The sequence below is a fragment of the Physeter macrocephalus genome, chromosome 4, assembly GCF_002837175.3.
Source record: "Physeter macrocephalus isolate SW-GA chromosome 4, ASM283717v5, whole genome shotgun sequence".
Lineage (NCBI taxonomy): Eukaryota > Metazoa > Chordata > Mammalia > Artiodactyla > Physeteridae > Physeter > Physeter macrocephalus.
The window spans coordinates 41,474,487-41,494,319 of record NC_041217.1 but is presented as its reverse complement, the minus strand read 5'-3'; the positions used below and the strand labels follow the sequence as shown (position 1 = coordinate 41,494,319).

Here is a 19,833-nt window from a genome sequence, read left to right as displayed (position 1 = left end):
CCAGCAATCCCACTACTGGGCATATATCCTGAGAAAACCATAATTCAAAAAGAGTCATGTACCACAGTGTTCATTGCAGCTCTACTTACAATAGTCAGGACATGGAAGCAACCTAAGTGTCCATCAACAGATGGATGGATAAAGAAGATGTGGCACATATATACAATGGAATATTACTCAGCCATAAAAAGAAACGAAATTGAGTTATTTGTAGTGAGGTGGATGGACCTAGAGTCTGTCATACAGAGTGAAGTAAGTCAGAAAGAGAAAAACAAATACCATACGCTAACACATATATATGGAATCTAAGCAAAAAAAAATGTCATGAAAAACTTAGGCGTAACACTTTGTTATAAAGCAGAAACTAACACACCATTGTAAAGCAATTTTACTCCAATAAAGATGTTAAAAAAATAAAATAAATGTGACTGTATAATAATAATTAAAAAAGATCAGAGCAGAAATAAATGAAATAGAAACAAAACAATAGCAAAGATCAATAAAACTAAAAGCTGGTTCTTTGAGAAGATAAAACCAATCACAAGTAATGAAATTGAAACTGTGATTCAAAATATTGCAAGAAACAAAAGTCCAGGACCAGATGGCTTCACAGGCAAATTCTATCAAACATTCAGAGAAGAGCTAACACCTATCCTTCTCAAACTCTTCCAAATAATTGCAGAGGGAGGAACACTCCCAAACTCATTCTAGGAGGCCACCATCACGCTTATACTAAAACCAGATAAAGATATTACAAAAAAAGAAAATTACAGGCCAATATCACTGATGAACATAGACGGAAAAATCCTCCACAAAATACTAGCAAACCAAATCCAACAACACATTAAAAGGATCATACACCATGATCAAGTGGGATTTATCCCAGAGGTGCAAGGATTCTTCAATATATGCAAATCAATCAATGTGATACACCATATTAACAAATTGAAGAATAAAATCCATATGATCATCTCAATAGATGCAGAAAAAGCATTCGACAAAATTCAATACCAATTTATGATAAAAACTCTCCAGAAAGTGGGCATAGGGGGAACCTACCTCAACATAATAAAGGCCTTATATGACAAACCCACAGCCAGCATCATTCTCAATGGTGAAAAGCTGGAAGCATTTCCTCTAAAATCAGGAACAAGAAAAGGGTGCCCACTCTCACCACTATTATTCAACATAGTTTTGGAAGTCCTAACCATGGCAATCAGAGAAGAAAAAGAAATAAAAGGAATCCAAATTGGCAGTGAAGAAGTAAAACTGTCACTGTTTGCAGATGACATGATACTATACATAGAAAATCCTAACAATTCCACCAGACAACTACTAGAGCTAATCAACAAATTTAATAAAGTCACAGGATACACGTTAATACACAGAAATCTCTTGCATTCCTATACATTAACAACAAAAGATCAGAAGGAGAAATTAAGGAAACAATCCCATTTACCATTGCAACAAAAAGGAATAAAATACCTAGGAATAAACCTACATAAGGAGGCAAAGGCCTGTATGTAGAAAACTATAAGATACTGATGAAAGAAATCAAAGACTACACCAACAGGTGGAGAGATATACCATGTTCCTGGATTGGAAGAATCAATACTGTGAAAATGACTATACTATCCAAAGCAATCTACAGATTCAATGCAGTCACTATAAAATTACCAATGGCATTTTTCACAGAACTAGAACAAAAAATTTCACAATTTGTATGGAAACACAAAAGATCCTGAATAGCCAAAGCAATCTTGAGAGAGAAAAACAGAGCCAGAGGAAGCAGGCTCCCTGACTTCAGACTATACTACAAAGCTACAGTAATCAAGACAGTATGGTACTGGCACAAAAACAGAAATATAGATTAATGGAACAGCATAGAAAGTTCAGAGATAAACCCATGTACCTATGGCCACCTAATCTATGACAAAGGAAGCCTGAATATACAAATGGAGCAAAGAGCCTCTTCAATAAGTGGTGCTGGGAAAACTGGACAGCTACATGTAAAAGAATGAAATTAGAACACTCCCTAACACCATGCACAAAAATAAACTCAAAATAAATTAAAGGCCTAAATGTAAGGCCAGACACTATAAAACTCTTAGAGGAAAACATAAGCATAAGCATAACATAAGCATAACTCTTTGACATAAATCTCATCTTTTTTGAGCAAGATCTGTTTTGACCCCCCTCCTAGAGTAACGAGAATAAAAACAAAAATAAACAAATGGGACCTAATTAAACTAAAAGCTTTTGCACAGCAAAGGAAACCATAAACAAGACAAAAAGACAGCCCTCCGAATGGGAGAAAATATGAAGCAACTGACAAAGGATTAATCTCCAAAATATACAAGCAGCTCATGCAGCTCAATAGCAAAAGAACAAGCAACCCAATCAAAACAATGGGCAGAAGACCTAAACAGACACTTCTGCAAAGAAGACATACAGTTGGCAAAAAAAATATGAAAAGATATTCAACATCACAAATTATTAGAGAAATGCAAATCAAAACTACAATGAGGTATCCCCTCACACTGGTCAGAATGGCCACCATCAAACCTTCTACAAACAATAAATGCTGGAGTGGGTGTGGAGAAAAGGGAACCCTCTTGCACTGTTGGTGGGAATGTAAATTGATACAGCTACTATGGAGAACAGTATGTAGCCACTATAGAGAACAGTATGTAGCCACTATGGAGAACAGTATGTAGGTTCCTTAAAAAACTAAAACTAGAACTACCATGTGATCCAGCAATCTCACTACTGGGCATATACCCAGGGAAAACCATAATTCAAAAAGTCACATGCAACCCAATGTTCATTGCAGCACTGTTTACAATAGCCAAGACATGGAAACAATCTAAATGTCCATCAACAGAGGAATGGATAAAGAAGATGTGGTGCATATATACAATGGAATATTACTGAGTCATAAAAAGGAATGAAATTGGGTCATTTGTAGAGATGTAGATGGACCTAGAGACTGTCATACAGAGTGAAGTAAGTCAGAAAGAGAAAAAGAAGTATATTAGCACGTATATGTGGAATCTGAAAAAATTAGTATAGACGATCTTATCTACAAAGCAGACATAGAGACACAGACGTAGAGAACAAACATATTGATGCCAAGGGGGAAAGGGGGGGTGGGTGGGATGAATTGGGATATTGAGATTGACATATATACACTATTGATACTATGTATAAAATAGGTAACTAATGAGAACCTACTGTATAGCACAGGAAACTCTACTCAATGCTCTGTGGTGACCTAAATGGGAAGGAAATCCAAAGAAGAGGGGATATATGTATACGTGTAGCTGATTCACTTTGCTGTACAGTAGTAATTAACACAAAATTGTAAAGCAACTATACTACAATAAAAATTTTTTAAAAAAACAACATACGATGCTATACCTCAGAACATGAAGTCTGTAACTTAAAAATAACAACAGTGAAGCTGGCTGAACAAATTTATGGATTTTTAACAACAACACAAAAGCAGTATAAAAGCAGTTAGATTAACATAATTTATACAAAAGTGCACTCTTATAGGCCTATACTAGATGTGGGTTGATTTTGAGAGAATTGATGAAGTCCATGAGGACAGGAATTTAAACAAATGGAGTTGTGGACGGTGCTGCAGCAGGGCACCTCTCAACAGTCTCCAGATTTACTCACTAGTGATGTTTCTCAGCACTGCCCTCAGTGGTTTCATGAGAAAAAGAAAATGGACCCAAGTGTTGCCCAGAGCTAGACCACAGAGTAGGATATTTTAGACTCTGGGATTTATCCAGTGCTTTCTAAAATTCTAGGAAAATTGAGTCTTCTTGGTGAGCATAATTCACTTTCACTAAAATAAGTTCCTTGGAAATGAAGCCCCACTGATAGGGCTGATGCTTGGTGATTAGACACATCTTCAAGTTTACACAGAGTGGTTAAGAGCACAGAAGTCAGACTGCCAGGGTAGAGTCCAGGCTCCCCCACTTAAAAGTCTTTCTTCTTAACTTCACTGTTAATATTTGTGAAATGAGAATAATGCTAGAAACTACCTCTTAGGTTTGTTGTGAGGCTGGAATGAATGAGTACATGTAAAACACCTAGACTAGTCCCTGGAGCATATAAGCACTCAATACATGTTAATTTCAAAAAGGTAAATAAATATAAAACTTAAAGCAAGATTCATACTTACCAAAATCTGAGAATTTCTCTTAAAAAGTGACTTTATGTCCATCAAACAGCACTGCCTTTCTTCACTGTTGGTGATTTCTTTGCACTCAATGTAGTGAAGCAATAAGAAATGAAAGCAGGTTCTAGTGGTCAGTCACTTAGTCCACATGTCTGGCTTAAGCTCAACATGAGCACTTCCTCCATCCAATGCATCAGCAGTGTTTTGCTTTCAAGATTAGAGTGTTTACAAGTCTTGTCACATCTGGAAGACATGAGCTGCCTGAGGTCTGATGAGTTGGGTCCCTCAAAGCCTTTTAATTCTCTGTGGTGGAGAAGCAGTTCAGTAAATCTTTCAACAAGTTTTCCATGACTTTACTACCCAACAGCATCAACATAAACAAGGTCTCCATACTCTGCTTCATCTTTTTCTAAAATTTCAGTAAAGAGACAATAGTAAAAGCACAAGAACAAAGAAAATTCACAACTTTGGTGACTTCGTCCATGGTATCATGCAATGAGGTGGTTTTCAAAGTTCACAGTACATATTCTTCAAACAAATGATGCACTGCAGATGCCTTTTGATGGGAATAAACTGCTGAGAGCCCTCTGCCGCATCTATCCCTTTCTTTATGGGAGCCCAATCTACCAACAGTGAGCTCAGTTTTTGCATGTTTATATCCATACTCTCTTTAACAACCTCTTCTTGGGAGGCTGAGGGTCTGTCAAAAGTCTCTGGTGGACTGCCTTTCAGGGCCAGTGGGCCACACATCCCTCAACGGTTTTATGGAGAGAGGCAGCATGGTAAGTATGAATCTTGCTTTAAGTTTCTGCACTTTTTACTAATTTTCTTTATTTAACATTTATTGAGCACTTACTATGTGCCAGGAACTATACTAGCTGTTTTCCATGCAATTCTTCCAACTGGGAAGGCAACAACAGGCTCCCTAAACCACAATTGGCCTTTCTCAATGGGGTGGTGGCAAAGGAAGAGTTGAGAGACCCAAATCAAAATGACCATGTGCCTCCAGACACACACTTACCCTGAGCTCCTCACCTTAGCCAGTGGCTCAACTCTCCACTCAACATCTGAGGTGAAAACCTGGAAGTCATCTTAGACCCCTCCTCCCTCCTTTCCCATATCCCATTTATTCCTGATCTCTCAAGGCCTCTCCCTCACTGGCTTATCTCTATCATAGCACTTTTCACACTGATCTGTAACCAGCTATCTCCTTGTCTATCTTCCCCTCTTAAGACAGACACTGTCTTTGATCACTGACTACCCAATGCCATAGGAGGCGCTCAAAAGTTGTTCACTAAATGAGTTAATGAATAAAGTTCTATTATTTCTACATAAAGATTTCTTGAGTTAATCCTTCTACCCTTATGCCATTAATTGCCCCAGTTTAGGGTCTTACTCTTTCTTATCGAACTCTTACAATAACCTCCTAATTTATGTTCCTTCTCTCCACTTTGCCCTACTACCACACACTTTCCTCATTGCCTCAACAGTCATCTCTCTAAAGCACAAATTAGAGTATGCTATTGCTCTGATTAAGCGCTTTAATCCTTCTCATTGCCCTTAGGATAAATTCAAGGCCTCATCTCTTGCCTCTGTTCCTCCTGAACCCTATGTTTAGCCATACTAAATGGTAGTATATGTGGTGTGTGTGTGTGTGTGTAGACCCTGGTGCCTTTGCACTTGTGCCTTCTGCCTAGGATGTTAAGATGCTACCCCCCTTTCTCTGTCTGATAATCTCCTGCCCAGTTTTTGAAACACAGCTCAAATGTCTCTTGCTCATGAAGCCTCTGGGACCCTACAGCCTCCACCTACAGAGTTTTAGACATCTATTTGAGCTTTTGTTGATTGGCTGTAATTGTTTGCTCACACATCTATGCCCCTATCTCTCTCTAGCCACTAGAATTTGAGTTTCTTGAAATCCTGAGCTTGGTATCCCTAACTCCTTAATAGGCTTTAAAAAATACTGAAGGGAAGAGGGTGGGAGGTGAACATCTGTGTACAGTGAAAACTGTTTTCAGTCCACAGAGCCTGGAAGAAGAGCCTGAGTCAATACTATGGCTGACGTGGCTGCTAAAGATGGCCCAGCCCTCAAAACATGGGCTTTAATCCAATCCCTCTCTTTTCTTCTCTCTTCTCCTCTCTCATTTCTTCTTCCATGCCCTTCTCCCCTCCCTCTCTTCTCCTTTTTCTTTTTATTCATTTTCCTTTCCCTCCTTCTTCCTGTGCTATTTAATTTTAATGTTAATCATATATTGCAAAACAATATTATGACAATATTAATGTAAGTAAGCAATAATAATAGTATACCCACAATTCTGCTACTACAACAAATCAAATTGTTTTATTTGCCTATATTCCCTTCCCATCATTTTTCATGGTTGCCATCATAATGCAGTTTTAATTTTGTAGTCTACTTTTTAACTTAATATCAGAAGCATTTTTCATGCTCCTACATAGTCTTCATAATTATCATTTTAATGGCTACATAATATTCTGGTGAATGGATATGACAAATTTTACTTAACTCTTTCTTTTCTGCTAGACATTTCCAGTTTTATCCTGTTGCAGAGAGCTCTGTCATATACATGTCCTTTTATGTCTTTCTCTTTCTTGCTCTTTTCTGTTCACTTTTCTTTCACTTTCTACTCTCTTTTGCATCTCCTTCTACCTCACTGGGTGCACTCTCTTTCCTAGAGCAGTAATTTGTCCTTAGGTGGGTGCAGAGATCATCTTAATAGGACCCAGGATTTTTTAAATTACTAAAAATTTGTTATAAAATGCTCCTAAGGACACTTTTGCCATTTCTACACCCTTAAAACACAGTATAAATGATAAATTTTCTTCTTCACAGGGGTAGGAACATAGGACCAGGCTGGAGAAGCCTCAAGCATGTGACAGAACACAATGTTTATAATGAGAGAAAATGACAGAACCTGATGTCTATCAATAGGGAGATGGCTAAATAAACTGTGATGTGTCTATGCTAGGAATATCATGTAGTATTTAAAGAGATTGTTGTAAATCTATATGTACTGACTTAGATAAGACCTTTTTTAGTGAATTTAGTTGCAAAATATTTGTAGTTTACAATTTATGTAAAAAATAACAGCAAAACCCAAACCCACATGATAGAATTATATATTTTCTATGGATATATTATGCAAATATATAGACAAGCTGGTAACAGTGGTCACCTCTGTGTTTAGGGGAAATGGTCTGGATTTAGAGGACTGATCAAAGGGAATGTGAGCCTGAACTGCAATGGTTTCATTTTCCCAATCAAGGAAACTGTATTCACATATTGCTTGTATAATAAGAAATGAATTTTTTTTTTTTTTTTGCGGTACGAGGGCCTCTCTCTGTTGTGGCCTCTCCCGTTGCAGAGCACAGGCTCCGGACGCGCAGGCTCAGCGGCCATGGCTCACGGGCCCAGCCACTCAGTGGCATGTGGGATCTTCCCAGACCGGGGCACGAACCCGTGTCCCCTGCATCGGCAGGCGGACTCTCAACCACTGCGCCACCAGGGAAGCCCCAATAAAAAATTAATTTTTTAAATGTTGCCACTGTGTGTATTTCTGTTTACATTGTACACTGGCCAGCTCCTGATTCAGGCCCTGGCCACGAATAAATGAAATGTAATAAGAGAACGTTATGAAATATGCAAATGTCCTTTTGGGAAGAGTGGGCTTCTTGCTTTTTCTTCACACTGCATTGCAGGCTGTTTCAGACAGTGCTGGTGGGTCAGGGACAGGGAAGAACCAGGCCTGGTCTTCCAGGAGATGAGGTGCCCCTAACTAAGACTCTGCCTCTCAGCCAGTCCTCCCTACCCAAGTCCTGGCAGGTGGAAGTTGGGAATTTTTAAGTTTAGTCTCTTGCACTGGGTCCTGGATGGAGGACAACAGATGAGCCACACAGTCCTGCTGTGCAGACCAAGGGGAACAGGTGGAGACCCTGGAGCCAGAGTGTGAATAGTGGCAATTCATGAGTGGTACAGGCAGGCAGAGTGCCCAGCTCAGGGCCAGTGACAGCTGGGCAGCACATGGGTGAGGGAGGGAGCAGCGGCATGGGGGTGGGGTGGGCGGGTTCAGCCATGGGGGAGGAGGCATGAGAGGGCAGAGGGCAAAGGAGGGAAAGAGGGGGGGCACCTCCTGTCCAACCCCCAGGGTGGAGCAGCCATGAGGTCAGAGGTCCCAGGCTGACCTGAAAGGCTTAGGAAGCTGCAGGGTAAGTGGACATAATGAGAGAGAAAAGAGTGTTCCTTATCTGGCCCTTCACCCTCTTCCCCCATCCTCAGCTGTCCTCTACCTAGCCCTAAATCCAAGACATTTGCACCGTTCCAGCAGCTGTGCCAGTCCTTTGGCTGGGTCAGGGCCTGGGCAGGTGTGGGGGGAGCAGCTGCCACCCCTCCCTTTGCAGACAAGGGTAGGCGCAAAAGGAGGTGACCAGGTTGGGGACATTTCAAGCACATGACAGGATGCGCCACACTTTTCTGTCCAGAACTCCTACCTGCCTACTGTACCCCTCACATCCCACTCCGCTTTAGTTAAGTGATAGAGTAAGAAAGGTAAAAGAACTACAAAAAGAATAATAATTATTAATAACATTTACTGAACACACTATATGCACAGTGCTATTGATTTTATGATATATCACTGAATATTCCCAACAGCCCATTATGAAAGTTAAGCCCATTTTATAAGTGAGAAAAATGAGGTTTCTTGGTTATGTGCTCAAAGTCAGACACTAAGAAGGGACAGAAGTGAGATTTGATGCCAAATTTGTTTGACACTACAGACCAAACTCATAATCCTTGAGGAGGATTGAATTAACAAAATATCCAGCGGAAAGCCAGCAGACCCACATTTCCAGAAGGAACAAGAGGTGGATGGGTCTAAGCTAGCCTTTCTCACTGTCAGAACTGAGAGCTGCTAGATGAGGTGCGGTGAAAAGTAAAGGAAGCTGGAAAATCATCTTCTCTAGAGATTTCTCTAAATAGGAGCCATCCCGTTGCTTTGGGCTGGTTTAGAAGGCTTTGTCTAGAAAAAGGGGAACAAAGTACTTTGGATTGGGCGTCAGGAGAGCAGTCTATGCATTCCCTCTTGGTGGGCTCTCCAGAGGAGATGGGCAAAGCCTAGAAAGGTTAGGGGGCATGGGCTCTGCCTGTCTCCCACAGGTCTTGTCCATTCTACCCTGGAGCATCCCACCTGAAGCCTTTCACAGTGCATCTGATGGTCCCCCTAGCCTTGAGCCCCCTCCCAGCCTCAGGAACCGAGCCCAGAGCCGGCCCAGGGAGGGAGCCTCTGCTTCTGGAGTGGAAGCCGGCCCTTCCGAGAGCCTCACCCCACACCCAGGCTTCCGGCAGCCAGCAGGGGGACCCTGAGCCCCAGGCAACAGCCCTGAGCTGGGTGGCTTCTTCTGGCTCTGGATCCCTTCTCTGAGCATATCCACACACCTCCCTGCACCACAGTTTCCTGCTCTGGAAAAAGGGAAAATAATTATACTTACTTCACCAGCAATGCTGTGAGTTAAGTGAGTTCTAAATAAACAAGAAAGCATTGCTAGACTTCTTGTTGTTGTAGTCTTGTACTATATTATTCTGAAAATTCAGCATTCAATAAATGCTTCTTGAGCTCTACTATGTACCAGGAGCCTTAGATGGAATCCCTCCAACCCTTGGGCCAGGGACAGTGGTTGAAATAGAAAAGTCCAGCAACTGGAGAGCTCTTCTGTGTCTCCCACTCCATCTGATCAGCTGGATGGAGTGGATGGCCCTTAGGTATCGATGGACACCTCTGGCAAGCTCCTGTTTGTTCTCATGGCCTGGAATTTGGGACTTTGGGGTGGGCTCACAGAGGGCCCGGTGAGCCCAGGCCACAGCCTACCTCTCCATCCATCCTGACTTCAGGAAAATATACTTAGCGCAGAGTCTTTTCACACTCCCAGTGCTCTTTGGTGAAAGGGTCTTAGGTTCAGGGCAGAGGGGCAAGGCAGATGTGAATAGAATATTAAGAGTTCTGCTTAAGATCAGGGAATTAGGGCCAGGACAAGACTGGAGCTGAGAGAATGAGCTGAAGCAGAATAAAGGTCTCCTGTCCATTCTTTTCCCAGAACTGTTTCCCAGGAATGTTGTCTCCTCAGTGTGATGGGATGAGTGCCTAGTGCTTTGACTCCTGGCTCCATCCCTCCTGGGCAGGGCTTCAGTTGGACAAATCACTATGAAAACCTGTGTGTGGTGGGCTCCCTGGCAGGCTCCCGGGGTCCCACTGGAGGAAAGTGGCCATTCCACTGGCTAGCTTTCTACCTTACTCCTTCCAAGAAGATTCTGGCTTCAGTCTAAGCCCTTACGCCAGGACACAGTCCACAAAGCACTTGATTAGGAGTTCAGAGTGATGAGGTGAATGTTCACATTATATTGCTTTTCAAAGTTCATGTGTTTTATTCCCTTGAGCGGGCTGCAGACTCTCTGAGAGGGGCTCATTGTGCTCTGTTGGAAGGAACCCTGGACTGGGTTCATATTTCAGCTCTAGCATTTGGTGTTTTCAGGCCTCCCTCTGAGCCTCAGTGTTTTAATCTGTTAAAGGGCACTAGCTTCCCAACAAGGCAGCATAATGGTATATGAAAGAAATGTGAGAAAGGGTGAGGCACATGGTTCTACTTTTACTTCTGTCTATATACACTCAAGACAAATGAAAATATAGGTTCACACAAAAACTTGTATCAGTACATGAATGTTCATAGCAGCATTATTCATAATAGTCTGAAAGTGGAAACAACCCAAACATACATCAACCCAAGAAGGGATAAACAAAATGTGGGATATCCACACAACAGAATATCATTCAGCCATAAAAAGGAATGAAACACTGACACGTGGGACAATATAGATGAACTTTGAAAAGGTTATGCTAAGTGAAAGAAGCCAGTAACAAAGGACCACATATTGTTTTGTTCCATTTATATGAAATGTCTAGAACAGGAAAATCCATAGAGATCAGAGTAGATTAGTATTTGCCTGGAGCTGGGTAAGGGTGGGGAGGGGATGGGAAATGACTGCTAATGGGTGTAAAATTTTTGGGGGAGTGAGAAAAATGTTCTAAAATTAAATTACAGTAATGGTTGCACAATTCTGTAAATATACTAAAAACCATTGAATTGTATACTTTATATGGGAGAACTTTATGTTATGTAAATTGTATCTCAATAAATCTGTTAAAAATTTTTAACTGGTTCTGAATTTAATCTGGCAACACTACTTTTGTCCTTCCTTCCCTTTTTCCCCCAGTCTTCATGGTCTTCTTCTCCTTCTCAGAACATACAGAAAGTAGTGGGCATATTCCTTTCTTGAGGGGCAAGAGCACTGTTTGATGAGTGAGAAGGAATAAGGGAGGCATTAGGGAGTCTGGATACCAGTCTGCCTAATCTCCAATAGAAGTCACATAATTCCCTAGCCTTGATTTTTCCTTCTGCACACTGAGGGAAGGGGAAGCAGAGAATCCTTGCCTTGCACCCTTAGAGGTGATGTTTGAGGAGTTCAGACAATTGGGCACGAATATTCTGGCCAGGATGGGGTGGGCTGTGCCGGGAGGTGTGAGCTCTAATGGTAGTCAACTCCAGGTCTTCCAGCCTGTGGTGGGGTGGCAGATGGATTGCCCAGAGGTGCCCTTTTGGCTGCCATCAAGGGCCAGAGAAGCCAAGAAATTCATAGCAAGTACCCTGTGGGCTGGGGTCAGGAGTGGGGGCTGGGCCATGGGCCCAGATGAAGAGGAGCTGATGCCGAGAGAAGGCTGGTTCTTTAACTGATGTGCAACATGGCAGGGCAAACTGCTGGCTTCGTGTCGGGTGTGGGTGGGGGCAGGGGAGTGTAGGGGCTTTTCGGAGAGACTGGGTTGGGGCAGGAGACCTGGGAACCTCCCCTCAAGATTCAGTGGGAGCAGGGGAGAGGGGCTTGGAGCACTAGTACTTCCAAGTTTCTGAGCATCCAAAACTCTGTGCCCAGCAGCCGTCATTAACCACTTAGGACCTTGACAAGTAGGGTCTCTTCTCAGTCTCTCTTCCCTCTGATTCATCTCTTCCTTGAGGAAGAGATGCCACTGTGTCCCTCCCTCAGGCTGTAAGCATGCTCAGTTCTCCCCATCTAAAACCAACCTCTTTTTGACCCCACTCTCTTGCAGCTAACAGTCCATCTTTTATTCTCTTCCCTGCCAAACCCTTTCAAAGCCTCATCTGCACCCACACCCCACCTTTTCCTGCCTGCTCCAGTGTTAACCTGTGAGACGGTACTTCTACCCCACTCTTCCCCCTTCTTGTCACAAAATCTTACCACTTCCCCCTCGTATCATTCACAGCTGCTCTCCAGCCCTGAACCCCCCCCAGGACCCTTCTTCCTGAAATACCTGCTAGCCTGCTCCCCACTTTGGCTGCTCTCCCTCCCTGGTGCTATGGGCACAGCCCTGCTTCTTTCCAACTTCTCTTCTACATCCTCTCCCTGAGTGATCTCTTCTCTCCCAGAACACAGTTGAGATGACCCAGATATCCAAGGGAGTTCCAGTTGTCCCCCTGGCCATTTCCACAAGCCTGCTGGACCCTGCGCCTGGATGTCGCCATAGGCACATGCCACCAACCTGTCCAGGAGTGGACTTCCCATCCTTCTCTGCTGCTTCCTATCTCCCTTATAGGCATCCGTATTTCCCCAGGAGTTCAAGCTTGAAATCCAAGAGTCAACTTTGCCTGGCTGTTCTGCTTGACTGGCCAAGGAGCCCGGGAATCCTATGTGACATCTCTCTTGCTCATCTCCTCTGTCCCCACTGCTTCCTCTTATGTTTGGCTTTTAATCTTCTTTGACCAAGACTGCTGTTACCTCTGACAGGTCTCCCTGCTTTTACCCTCTCCCTCTTCCATCTCACTCTGCAGAGTCACAGAATGATCCTTCCAAAGCCTCTTTCAGATCCTTCAGTCTCCTGCTCAAAAATCTACAAAGTCTTTCCATCACCAATAGAATAGACCATGATATCTGCCTAGTGATTTACAACCTGAGAAACACTTTCAAATAAATAAAATAGGTAATGTGATTGTCCCTCCTTTATGGGTAAGAGAACTGAGGCTCAGAGAGATGTGGTGAATTGCGGGGGTTCACTGAAGGCTGAAGTGTGGAGCCGGGACAGGCACCGAGGCCTTCCAGCTTTACTTGGGTGCACAGCCCCCTGCAGTCTTCTCAGCCTCCCCTGGGAAGCTTTCAGAAACGTAACCCCTCACTATCACCCATCAGCCCAGCTGGAGGCCAATGCTCTCGCCAAACCCCTGGCCTTGCTCAAAACATACCTCCCTTGCTCAGGCAGTTTGCTCTTGCTGTCTGCCCAGAATACTCTCCTCCATGCCACCAGCCCCTCTGCACAAAAACAGAGCGTCTTCCCCATCTTCCAAGGTCGCTACTAGCCCTTGCTGGCCCCATGTGCTCTCTCTTTTGTCTATGGCACTCAGAACACACCCCGGAGCAGACTTGACACTCCAGCCCCTGAGCTTTGAGCTCTTGGATGGCCCCTTAGAATAGTGTCATCTTCATAGGAGGTCCTTAATAAAAACCAGCTGAGCAAGTAAATGAATGGATGGGGCTGCTGGAGGTTCTCCTCCTCCAGAAACTCCTCGCAGACCAATTGGTTCAGTGGTTCTAATCACCCCCTGACCCTCACACACACCGCCCTGAGTAAAGCACATCACATCTGGGTCAGTCTCATCTCTGCTGCATGGCTCTCCTTTAACTACCCTCAACCTTGGTTTCCTCATCTATGATTGGGGACTAATAACATCTCCTTTGCTATTTCCCAGGTGTGTGGTGAGCATTAAGTGAGATGCTGTTATGTGAGGCATACTGTGTGTTTGTGTGAACACTAAGCTGCTGTGCAACTGTGAGGGGGATTTTAATTATTGTAGAAATGTGTGTCCACCTGTGCATGTTCACAGCCTGCCTCCCTCCCATGTGAGCTGGGGAGGGTGTGAAAGCCAAAACCCTCACTCAACCAAGTTCTGAGTTTGAAGCGCTGGTGCTTGAGGGATTCTCTGAGCATGGCTCACCTCCAGACATCTCCCCAGGCACCAGGCTCTGACCTCCAACTCATGGATGGGTTGGGACAAGTTTGTTGCCTTTCTGGGTCTCAGTTCTCTTATCTATACAATGGACAGGTTGAGTTGAAGCTCAGATTTTCAAAATTTTTTAAAGTCACATGGCTAATCAAATCTTATACTAGCAACCCATATGTCATATAAGTCAAAACAGCTAAAACAGGAGCAAGCAGCTCTATGAACCCCTAAGACCTGACCCTCCTTCCCAGCCTTTGGAGGCTCCTTTGCCAAGCCCTGAGGGGATTCTCTGTTTATCGTATCATAGCGATCCTTCTAGCACTGGCCTGAGCTCTTTTCCACGCCTGCTGAAATTCAACAGGAGGAAGTACTCATCAGTGGGGGTAGAAAGACTTAGGTTCGAAGTAGAAAAAATCTTCCCCAGTCCTCACAGGAGGACTGTGTTTTGGGGTCGTTTATGCCTTCTGTTCCCCACCTGACTGGGAGGTTTTCTTATCTCTATATCCCCAGTGCTCAGCTCACTGTCTGATACAATGAAAGGGGTTCAATAAATGTCTGTTGAATAGAATAAGTGAATGGATTAATGAACGAACGAACAATGAGTTTAAGAAGAAATGAAAGTGACATCTTCAGGATTTAGGAACAGTTCCGTGCTGTCTGGAGGGACTTGGACTAACTGGCCCTGACTTATTCCGCGCCCCCCTGACCTCACAAACACACCGATCCACAGGGAATACTCAGCCTGAGTCGACACTACTTCCTACAGATCCAGCATCTCCCCCGTAGGAGCCTCTGATCCTGGAGAAGGGACAGAGGACGAGGGAGGGAAAAGGAGGCAGAGAGACTTAGATTGCAAATCTGAAGCGGGAAGGGTAGAGGAAAAAAGGAGAGGAAGGGAACTTCAGGGAAGCCGCTGCAGAGGCAGACTTGGCTTGGGGTTGGCCCCACTGGGGAAAGGCCAGGGGCTTCCCTGCCATCCAGAAATCTTTTCCTTCCAAACTGCCTGTTGTTTCCCAGCACTGCTCCTCTTCCTCCTTCTCGTACACATGCTGCCCAGAACAATGCTGAAAAATAAGGCAAGGACCAAAATAACCTCCTGCTGTTGGGAAGGGGAGAATCCTAAAACCTCATGTACCCACCCGGAGCTGAGCTGAACCTTGACACCCCCCTTCCCTGCTGGTGTCCTGAGGGGTGACTGGGATAGCTTCAGCCTCCATGCGCAGGCCTCTTCCTGACTTGGGGTATCTAGACCAGTTTGGAGAACTCAAGGAAGGAAGACATGCAGGGCTGCCCCTCAGGAGTTGCTTCCACATCAGCCCTCCCTCTCCCCTATCCACCCTTTCCCCCAGTGCAGAGACTGTAGGTGTGAAGGGTTAGTGGAGAAACCTGGGACAGGGGCCTTGGGAGGACAGAAGCAGGACAAAGGGGATGAGGGCCAGGCCCTGGGGGTCTTTAGACCCTCTGTGATGTTATCTTGCTCCCAGAGCCACATGCCAAATAGAAGCTTTTCACTGGGTACCTGTAAAGACACCCAAACCTGGTACCTGTGGGACTTTAGCATGACTGGCTGCACAGAGCAGATTCCAGAATTTTTCACTCTTCTACTCTTTCCACCCCCAGTACTCCACCTGCTTGGTGCTGCCTCCTTGCCTTGTTGATAAAATATCTGTGCTAGACTCTCCATAAGTCAGCTCATTAAGCCCTCATAACCATGCTATGGGGTGGTTTTCCTAGGTCAATTTTATGGATGAGGAAACCAAGGCTGCGCTGTTCAAGGCAGGTGAAAGCATGGAGGTCACATGCCTCCAGAGCACAAGTGGACCCTGGCCATGGGGAGGGTCATCTAGTCAGGGTGTCCTGGACATACTGTGAAAGCCGGAGTTTTTGGCTCAGTGTAAATTCCAGACACCTTTGTTCCACCTGTTCCGCCTACACCTCTCCACATCATCCTCTGCCCACTATAGACCTCTGACCCGCTTCTCTACCTCCCCCACCACAAACCTCCCCCCCCCCTCAGCCCTGGAATCTGTCCTAGATGCGTTAGCCTGGACTTAGAAGTTTCTAGATGGAAAAGTCAAGTGCCCAAGGGCTCCATCTTGGCATTTTTCCACCTTGGAACAGACTTACTGGCTGTCAGAGCAGGACAGGATGATAGATGTCAATTGTCTGAGATGACTGATGGATAAAGTGAAGCCAGGAGAGGAAAAATAACTTGTCTGGGGCCATGTAGCCAGTGAGTGGCAGAGTATGGTCCAGAAGCCAGCTTCTAGCTCTTCTGACTCTCAATCAAGTGGCCTTTTCACTGCACCAAAGGGACCTGCTGCCCAGGAGCACTGTGTTTACCACTAACACCCCCACCCTCTCCCGCCCAGAAGACTCTGAGGATATGGTGTGCTTTTCCCAGAGCAGCTCTCCAGGACCGACTCTGACTGAGTCAGCTGTGTTCTCAAAGACGCCAGTCCAATCCCCCAGAAGACCTGATCCTGGAAACAGGCAGGGGGTGGAGGGAGGGAGGGAAGGAGGGAGGAGAGAAGGGAAAACTGTTTTGGTTTATTTTACCCAGAACTGAGGAACAAACACATTACCTACAGGTATTATGCAAATGTATCTACTACACGTCAACAATCCATGGTGAGGTGAGAAGAATTGGGGTTGAGAGTGTGTGTGTGTGTGTGTGTGTGTGTGTGTGTGTGTGTGTGTGTGGCAGGGGATCTCTGTTGTCTCCAGAGCTGAAGTTGCTGCTGAAGTTTAGATAGGGTGACCCAATCATACACCCCTTGCCCCAAGCCAGGCCTGCCTGGGTCTTTGCAGGTTTTTATGACAGCTAGATGAGTGAAAATTAGGAAGCTAAGTGCAAATTAAGAGAAAACCTTGAACCAAAAAGAATTTGGGCCAAGTAAAGGGCTGAGAGGCAGGGGCATGGACACAAGCCTTGTATGTTCACATGACATGGGGAATAAGCAGACCTTCAGGATGCCATCGGGAGTGTGGAGGAAATCTGTAGGGGAAGTAGAGGGGAAAGGGGGAAGGAGAGTTGACATGTCCCAGTTTCTCCAGCTCGGCTCTAAGGAAAGATTGCAATTTTGCTATTTGAGGCATAGATTCTTTTCTCCCCCTGAAGGCAGAAATGGAAGTTAGCTTTCCCCATGCTGGGCTTCCTCCTCCCCCAGGAAGATTCAACCCACCCTTACCCTTTTCCTCCCAGCTCCTCAGGTTCAAGCCCCGCCCCTGTCCTCACTGTGACTCAGCACAGACTCCCAGCAGAAGCTGTGTGTTCACCCTTGTTGAATGAAAAAAATGCACAACATGAGAGTTGTGCATTAAGTTTGATTTGGGGCAAAAGGAGGACCATAGCCTGGAGACAGCTTCTCAGATAGCTCTGAGGAACTGCCCCAAAGAAGTGCAGGAGAGGTCAGTATATACGTGATTTTGTTGAAGGGAGACTCGTGCAATCAAGCACACATTTTGGCAGAGGGTTGCTGCTAGTCATAAGGAGCAAATGTCTCCATGAATGATTTTAGTGCTTTCCAGATATGAGAAAATACAAGACATTGGGCTCATACAATATTCTCCTGAAAATAACTAGCTGAAGGCCTATTCTTCCAGTTTTTCCCAGAACACAGAGTTCCTCATTCCTGATCTCTGCCCTGAACTCCTGGGTGAAGGTCAGCGACTGCAATGACTAGTGACCTAATTTTTGTAGAGGCAGATGGCAAATGACAATTTTTAGCTGGCAGGGACCCCTCATGGTCTTAAATTCAACCATAGTTTGGGAGGCATTTTATGACCATTTTGTTCCATGGTACTAGGAATGCTCACTCCTAGGTCAGGTGAGGATTTCGTTGATAGGCCACTCAATGTGCTATTTTTTTTTCCTTACATAATTATTGGAGTATAATTGCTTTACAATGGTGTGTTAGTTTCTGCTTTATAACTAAGTGAATCAGCTATACATAAACATATATCCCCATATCTCTTCCCTCTTGAGTCTCCCTCCCTCCCACCCTCCCTATCCCACCCCTTTAGGTGGTCACAAAGCACTGAGCTGCTCTCCCTGTGCCATGCAGCTGCTTCCCACTAGCTATCGGTTTTACATCTTGTAGTGTATATATGTACATGCCACTCTCTCACTTTGTCACAGCTTACCCTTCCCCCTCCCCATGTCCTCAAGTCCATTCTCTAGTAGGTCTGCATCTTTATTCCCATCCTGCCCCTAGGTTCTTCATGACCATTTTTTTTGTTTTAGATTCCATATATATGTGTTAGCTTACGGTATTTGTTTTTCTCTTTCTGACTTACTTCACTCTGTATGACAGACTCTAGGTCCATCCACCTCACTACAAATAACTCAATTTCGTTTCTTTTTATGGCTAATATTCCATTGTATATATGTGTCACATCTTCTTTATCCATTCATCTGTCGATGGACACTTAGGTTGCTTCCATTTGCTGGCTATTGTAAATAGAGCTGCAATGAACATTGTGGTACATGACTCTTTTTGGATTATGGTTTTCTCAGGGTATATGCCCAGTAGTGGGATTGCTGGGTCATATGGTAGTTCTATTTTTAGTTTTTTAAGGAACCTCCATACTGTTCTCCATAGTGACTGTTTCAATTTACATTCCCACCAGCAGTTTAGGATGGTATCCTTTTCTCTTCACCCTCTCCACCATTTATTGTTTGTAGATCTTTTGATGATGGCCATTCTGACTGTTGTGAGGAGATAACTCATTGTGGTTTTGATTTGCATTTCTCGGTCTTCATTTCTGTGCGAGGGCTTTCTCTAGTTGTGGCAAGTGGGGGCCACTCTTCATCGCGGTGCATGGGTCTCTCACTATCGCGGCCTCTCTTGCTGTGGAGCACAGGCTCCAGACGCGCAGGCTCAGTAGTTGTGGCTCACGGGCCTAGTTGCTCTGTGGCATGTGGGATCCTCACAGACCAGGGCTCGAACACATGTCCCCTGCGTTAGGAGGCAGATTCTCAACCACTGCACCACCAGAGACGTCCTCATTGTAGTTTTGATTTGCATTTCTCTAATGATTAATGATGTTGAGCATTCTTTCATGTGTTTGTTGGCAATCTGTATGTCTTCTATGGAGAACTGTCTATTTAGATCTTCTGCCCATTTTTGGATTGCGTTGTTTTTTTGATATTGAGCTGCTTGTAAATTTTGGAGGTTAATACTTTGTCATTTGCTACATTTGCAAATATTTTCTCCCATTCTGAGGGTTGTGTTTTCGTCTTGTTTATGGTTTCCTTTGCTGTGCAAAAGCTTTTAAGTTTCATCATGGTATATTCTTGCCTCCTTTATCAAAAGTAAGGTGACCATATGTGCATGGGTTTATCTCTGAGCTTTCTATCCTGTTCCATTGATCTATATTTCTGTTTTTTGCCAGTAGCATACTGTCTTGATTGCTGTAGCTTTGTAGTATAGTCTGAAGTCCATCAGGGAGCCTGATTCTTCCAGCTCTGTTTTTCTTTCTCAAGATTGCTTTGGCTATTCGGGATCTTTTGTGTTTCCATACAAATTGTGAAATTTTTTGTTCTAGTTCTGTGAAAAATGCCA

The 19,833-nt window shown here is 44.2% G+C and overlaps 1 long non-coding RNA gene across 1 annotated transcript in view; it reads right to left on the bottom strand.

Moving 5' to 3' along the window:
- LOC114486149 (uncharacterized) overlaps positions 1-19,833 on the bottom strand; it is a 73,843-nt gene that overhangs the window by 47,614 nt on the left and 6,396 nt on the right. Inside the window, exon 2 of the long non-coding RNA XR_003679431.1 lies at positions 4,196-4,495. This is a non-coding gene — a long non-coding RNA (uncharacterized lncRNA). The remainder of the gene's footprint in view (positions 1-4,195; positions 4,496-19,833) is intronic.